Source organism: Arvicola amphibius, chromosome 12, assembly GCF_903992535.2.
Source record: "Arvicola amphibius chromosome 12, mArvAmp1.2, whole genome shotgun sequence".
NCBI lineage: Eukaryota > Metazoa > Chordata > Mammalia > Rodentia > Cricetidae > Arvicola > Arvicola amphibius.
The window spans coordinates 134,019,326-134,025,325 of NC_052058.2; positions in this window are offsets into that span (position 1 = coordinate 134,019,326).

Below are 6,000 nucleotides of genomic sequence, written 5' to 3' on the forward strand. Positions count from 1 at the left end.
AAAAACTAGAATTTTTATTATATCCCTGGATTCACAAATGAAACAAAGCTTTTAAAAAGACTAACATATAATATGAAATATTTTTATAACTAGGAAGAAATTGATATTTCTAGATTGAGTACTATGTGCTAACAAAACCCAAATCATGGTCTCTAGGCCCAGGAATGAAAATAAGAAATCTTTATTTTTGCTGCCATATATTCATAGATTAAGTGTTTGGTAGTCTTAATATTCATTCATTTAATAACTGGTAACATCTTTTGGTATATGGGGTGCCTTTGCTAGAGACAAGATCGTGTGTGACTTGTAAGTCAACAGAGATGGAAAAGTAAGAGCAGCCAGGTACCCACTGCCAAATCCATGAAGCAGAGAACAGTAATGAAGGAGAAAGAATGTAGTCACGAGGCTCGAAGACTGACAGGCAGTCAGAAGATCATTTGAGCCAAGACTAACAAATAGCAAGAATTCCTCTTCTGGGGGTGGGGAGAAGGTAGATAATTAGACAAAAGAATCCATATACCATTGTTTCAAGGTATATCACACACAGTGGACAGCCATTGTGATATCTGACCACTGCCACGTGTAGCCTGAATGACCTTGGGAATTATATTTGACATACCTGGGTTCACAGAGCTTTACATGTAAGGAAGGAATGACGGTCTCAGTGTATCTTATGTGATACAAGCATGGCTATTGATTGTGGTGCCAAATCTCACATAAGATATTTGCTGAATACAATTTTTCCCCATGTCACTACAATGTAAAACTGACCTCAAGTTGAAAAATAGATTTTTTTTTTTGAGGTGGTGTTCTGCCTGTCTCCCATGAACAGTCTGGGTGTGGCCTGCCTTTATTCTTCATTCTGTGAGGATTTAGACTGAGATACCATGCCTAAAGTATATTGTAGAAAACATACCATTTATGTCAATGTCAACATTTTGGTCCTCGGATCTCTGTTAGAATATTATCTTGGACATAAGGTCTTAGATTAATAATTATGTAGTTTCATTGGCTATGAAACTATCATGATTTTATTTCATTTTCTCTCTGTACAGACTCTGAAGTGATTTTCTTGGTTTTATCTCCAGGACAACAACTCTGTCTTCATATATTTAGATTCTGAATTTTAATGTAACCACAGGATTTCTCAGTTTAGCAGACTATGTATTTCCTTTTTTGAAACCCCCCTTGGTCATTTATTGTATTTCCTATTGGCGTTTCTTCCTTCAATATTATGTCCATCTTAAAATACTCCAACATTTCTTATTTCTGTGGTATACGTGTGTATGTGTGTCATTGTTTACACACACATACATGCAGAGGCCAGAGGTCGGTGCTAATTGTCTTTCTTATTGTTCTTCACCTTACTTTTGAGGTTTCTCATTGAACCTAGAGCTTGTTGCTCAAGACAGACTGGCTAGCCAGAGAGTGCCTGGGATCTATCTGCCTTTCTCTTTCTAGCCAGTGAGTGCCTGGGATCTGCCTTTCTCTTTCTCACAGTGCCATTGTCATATGTGTGCGCCATAGTGTCTCCAAGGAACTCAGGCCCTCATGCTTGGACAGCTAGCACTTGGCCTGCCAGCCACCTCACCAGCCCCTGGAAACAGTTTTTATCAAGGTTGACCTCACGCTGTGTAATTATAGTAGAAAAAAAAAACGAATGAAATGTATGCCCTGGCAATGCTGAAGCATGAGGGGCAGCCCGTATTGGGCAGTTCTGTTCAATCTGTCCATATTGGGTTTCAGGGTCTAAGTTGATGAGGATGACGGACCAGGTCTCTTCCTCAAGAGGGCACCAGATCTTATCACAGATGGCTGTGAACTACCATGTGGTTGCTGGGAATTGAACTCAAAACCTTTGGAAGCACAAGCAATGCTCTTAACTGCCGAGCCATCTCTCCAGAGCCTATGTTGTGAAGCAGTCACTGTTTTATCAAACATCTGTCTACTCCTGAGTCCACCTTTTATTCTTTGTTTCTTGATATGTTACAAATTAAGCTGCATTTTGCTTCCAGCTAAATCGGTGTAACAAGAGTCGGATTCACTTACTTGTTTGAAATAATAGGAAAAGACTATTCTGATCCATTGGAAACAACAGTTTCCACAGTGTGTGTAACTGTATTCTCAGTATCTGAGTTTGATTCCATCAGCAAAGCAAGGCCAGTTCTTCCGAGCTTGGTGTGCAGCTCAGAGGTAGACCATTGGATTAGCCAAACAAAAACCCCGGGTTCCATCATCAGTGCGGCAAAGTAGGGGGTGTGCACTCAGCTCAGACTGACAAGATGTCCATTACCTTATTCCTTTGGTTCTTGTATTTAATTAAAAACTTAATCATGAAACATGTGACCTATATGCTTTTCTGTGGCATTTGCAGCACTAGGAGCTATTCTCATGAGCTGCGGAATCGGTGTGTGCTCCGTATTACCGCACAGACCTCATGGGATGCCTTTTGTGCACTTGAGTCCTAATTGTAAGAACTTAGCCATCACTAGTGTTCCGGACATGTTGGCCCGGATTCTCTAGGCAAAGATGCCTGTCTTCTACAGTCAATGGCTGCTCAGAAAACAGGGGCAGCATTTAGACCCATAGGTTTCATTTTCTCTCCCTCTTCTCTTTCTTCCTTACTCTTCCCTGGCCTCTCCTCCTCCAATGAGTTGGGTAAAGGAGTGTTTGGCAAAGAAGCAGAGCGAAGTGTCTATGAATGCCACTCTAACTTGTTTCATTACAAAAAAGATCGCGTGGTTATAGCAGCTGCTTCGAAACTGACTTTGTTAAAAACAAACCCGGAAGAAGGAAAACACTTGGTTCTTAGTGATAAACATCGATGCGTCCCTCCAACCAACAAGGATTCTACAGACAGGAAACAGCCAGGGACTGCTTCTTTCCTTTGCTTTATATATATATTTGAATAGTTGCCAATCTCTGTAGTACCCTATGTCTGCTTCAGAACCAAAACTTCTTCAAGGAAGAGTAAAAGATACAGTTGTCTCGGGTAAAGAAAAGTATTAGAATACAGTTAGAAGTTACAATGTGTCATAGGGTTTCTCTTGTTACAGACACCATGACCATGGCAGTTCTTATAAAGGAAAACACTTAATTGGAGGTGACTTATAGTTTCAGAGGTTTAGTCCGTTGTCATCATGACAAAGGCATGGCAGCGTGGAGGCAGAGATGGTACTGGGTCAAGATCTACATCTTTATCCACAGCCATCAGAAAGTGAATTGTCACCCGGAGTATATACATGAGATCTCAATGCCTACTTCCATAATGATGCACTTCCTCCAACAAGAGCACACGCCTAATAGTGCCGCTACTGCTACCTATGGGTTAAGCATCCAAACCCTGAGTCTGGGGTGGGGCATACCTATCCAAACCACCACACATTAGGAAAATGGCAGTAGTAAATTCTCATCTAGGGTTACGACCTCTCCAGCCAAGGATACCGAGTATGTTTACTGTGCCGGAAATGAGTTCCCTCCTACCGAGTTGGCCTTAAGTCCAATTAGACCACTGTTGGTTAGCCCCAAGACAAATGTGCTACCACCACGGCACCCTTGAAAGTATCTTGCCATGTTAGTCATTGCTGTGGCTTACAAGCTTTGCAGCTGGGTAAGAATATCTATTACTTTTCTCTTCTGGGAGCTTGTATAGAAGCTCCTGAAACTCTGAGACCGAGTCACCAAGAAACAGACTTCCTCTAAGTTTTGTGTTAGAAATGTGTGGTGTGGTCAGCAATAGGGTACTGCTTTCAATTTCTGGAAGGCAACCAAAAACAATGACAATAACCTATATTGATTTGGGGGTCGCTAGGACACCTCTAATCAACAACTTGAATGGAGGGATCCCTTCCTTGTTTGGCACTGGGGTTTTCTGTCTATGGTATTAGGAGGGGGAGCAGATTCACTTCATGTGACATAACTCCATTTAAAACATACTACTGTTTATATAAGTATATAATGTGTATTTTAAGAAAGATTATAAAGTTGTGTATCTCACTGTGGTCTTTTCAAATATCCTTAGTGTTATTTGTCCTTTCTCAGTATTAGTCTCCTTCTGTGTTACTATCTTCCCTCCCCAGGGAAGCCCCACTGGGTTTTCCCCTTTCCCCATTATACCAACCTTGTTTTACTATGTTCCTCTCGAAAGTTCCTTTTCCCTCACCCTCCCACCATAGGCTTTTTCTACTTTCCTGTCGTTTATGGTTACTTCAGGTTTTGTACTCAAGTCTAAGGATTTGGAACTAGGATCCACAAATAAGAAAGAACAATCAGCAATGTATGCACTGATAATTAATTTGTATCTCAATAAATAAAGCTAGCCTGAAGATCAGAGAGTAAAACAGCTGCCTTGGTCAGCCTTACAGACCAGGCAGTGGTGACACACACCTTTAATCCCAGGAGCCACACTAGTTGCCATAGAATCCGGGCGGTAGTTGTGCATGCCGTTAATCCCAGAACTGGAGAGGAATATAAAATGGGAAGAAACAGCTCTCAGTTTCAGTCTTGTACTGAGATTCCTGGGGACAGGATCGCCATTGCAGACTAAGATAGAGGAAAGAGCCGGTGGCTGGTTGTTTTGCTTTTCTGACTTTCAGGTGGAACCCCAATATCTGTCTCTGGGTTTTTCTAAATCATGCCACAAATGTATTTCTGGCTCGGGTTACCTTAGCATAACACTTTCCAGTCTCATTTATGACCTGAATATTGCACTTCTCTGTACGGTTGAGGAAAAGGATCCTATGGTGTCTGTGCTCACCTTTTCATAATCTCCTCAGTTGAAAGCCGCCTAGGCGGCTTCCTCTTCCTGGGTACTGTGAGCAGAGCAGCAGCGAGCATGAACAAGTACACACCTCTGTAGTAGGCTGCTCCATTATCTGACCGGATGCCAAGGAGTGGCAGAGCTGGCTCATATGGCAGATCTATGTCCAGCGCCCTGAGGAGTCTCCACACAGATCTCCATAGTGGCTGTACCAGTTTGCAGTCCCACCAGCAGTGGATAAGAGATCTCATCTCCCTGCATCCCCTCCAGCGTTCATTGTCAGAGGACTTCTTCATCTTGGCCATTTTGGCTGACGTGAAACAAAATCTCAAAGTGGTCTTAATTTGCCTTCCTTTAATTGTTAAGAATGGTGAACACTTTAAGATATTGCTAGCCAGTTTTATTTCTTCTTGTGAGAACCCGGAGTTCAGATCCTTAGCCATTTTTTTTTATTTTTTATTATCTTTTAGTTCTTTGTATATTATGGAAATTAATCGTTTATTGGATGTGTAGCTGGCAAAGCCCACTCTGTGGGCTTCCTCTTCATTCAGCTGGTTATTTCTTTAGCTGTTCAGAAGCACTTTTGGTTTTATGAGGTCTCATTTGTCAATTGTTGGTCTTCATTCCTGAATGAAAGAAGTCCTATCCAGAAAGTTCCTTCCTACACTGCTCTCACAGAGAGGCCTGTGCTTCCTTTGAGAAGTTTTAGCCTTCCAGGTTTCACACTGTGATATTTCATCCATTTGGATTTGTGTGTGTGTGTGTGTGTGTGTGTGTGTGTGCGCGTGTGCACACACACACACATGTGCATGCACATGCACGTGCAGAGTGATAGATGGGGGGTCTAATGTCATTCTTCTAAATGTGAATCTTCCCGTGCCACCTGTCCTCATTGCATGTGTGTCTATCAGCTTAACTATAGGCTAGTCGCCTGTTTAACTCTGCGTCAGTGAAGCTATTTGGACATGTGAGCATACAGTTTTCCTTGCACTTCTAGATCAGGACCACACTACGTGAAGATTTTAGCAACATCAGCTCTCTCTCTCTCTTTCTTTCTCTCTCTCTCTCTCTCTCTATCTCTCCCTCCCTCCCTCCCTCCCTCCCTCCCTCCCTCCCTTGAGCAATGCACACAAAGAGATTATGGAGCTGGGGAAATGGTTGAGTCAGTGAATGCCTGTCTTGCAAGTGTGAGCAATTAAGTGTGATCCCCAGAACCAAGTTAAATAAAGCAAAGCACAAAG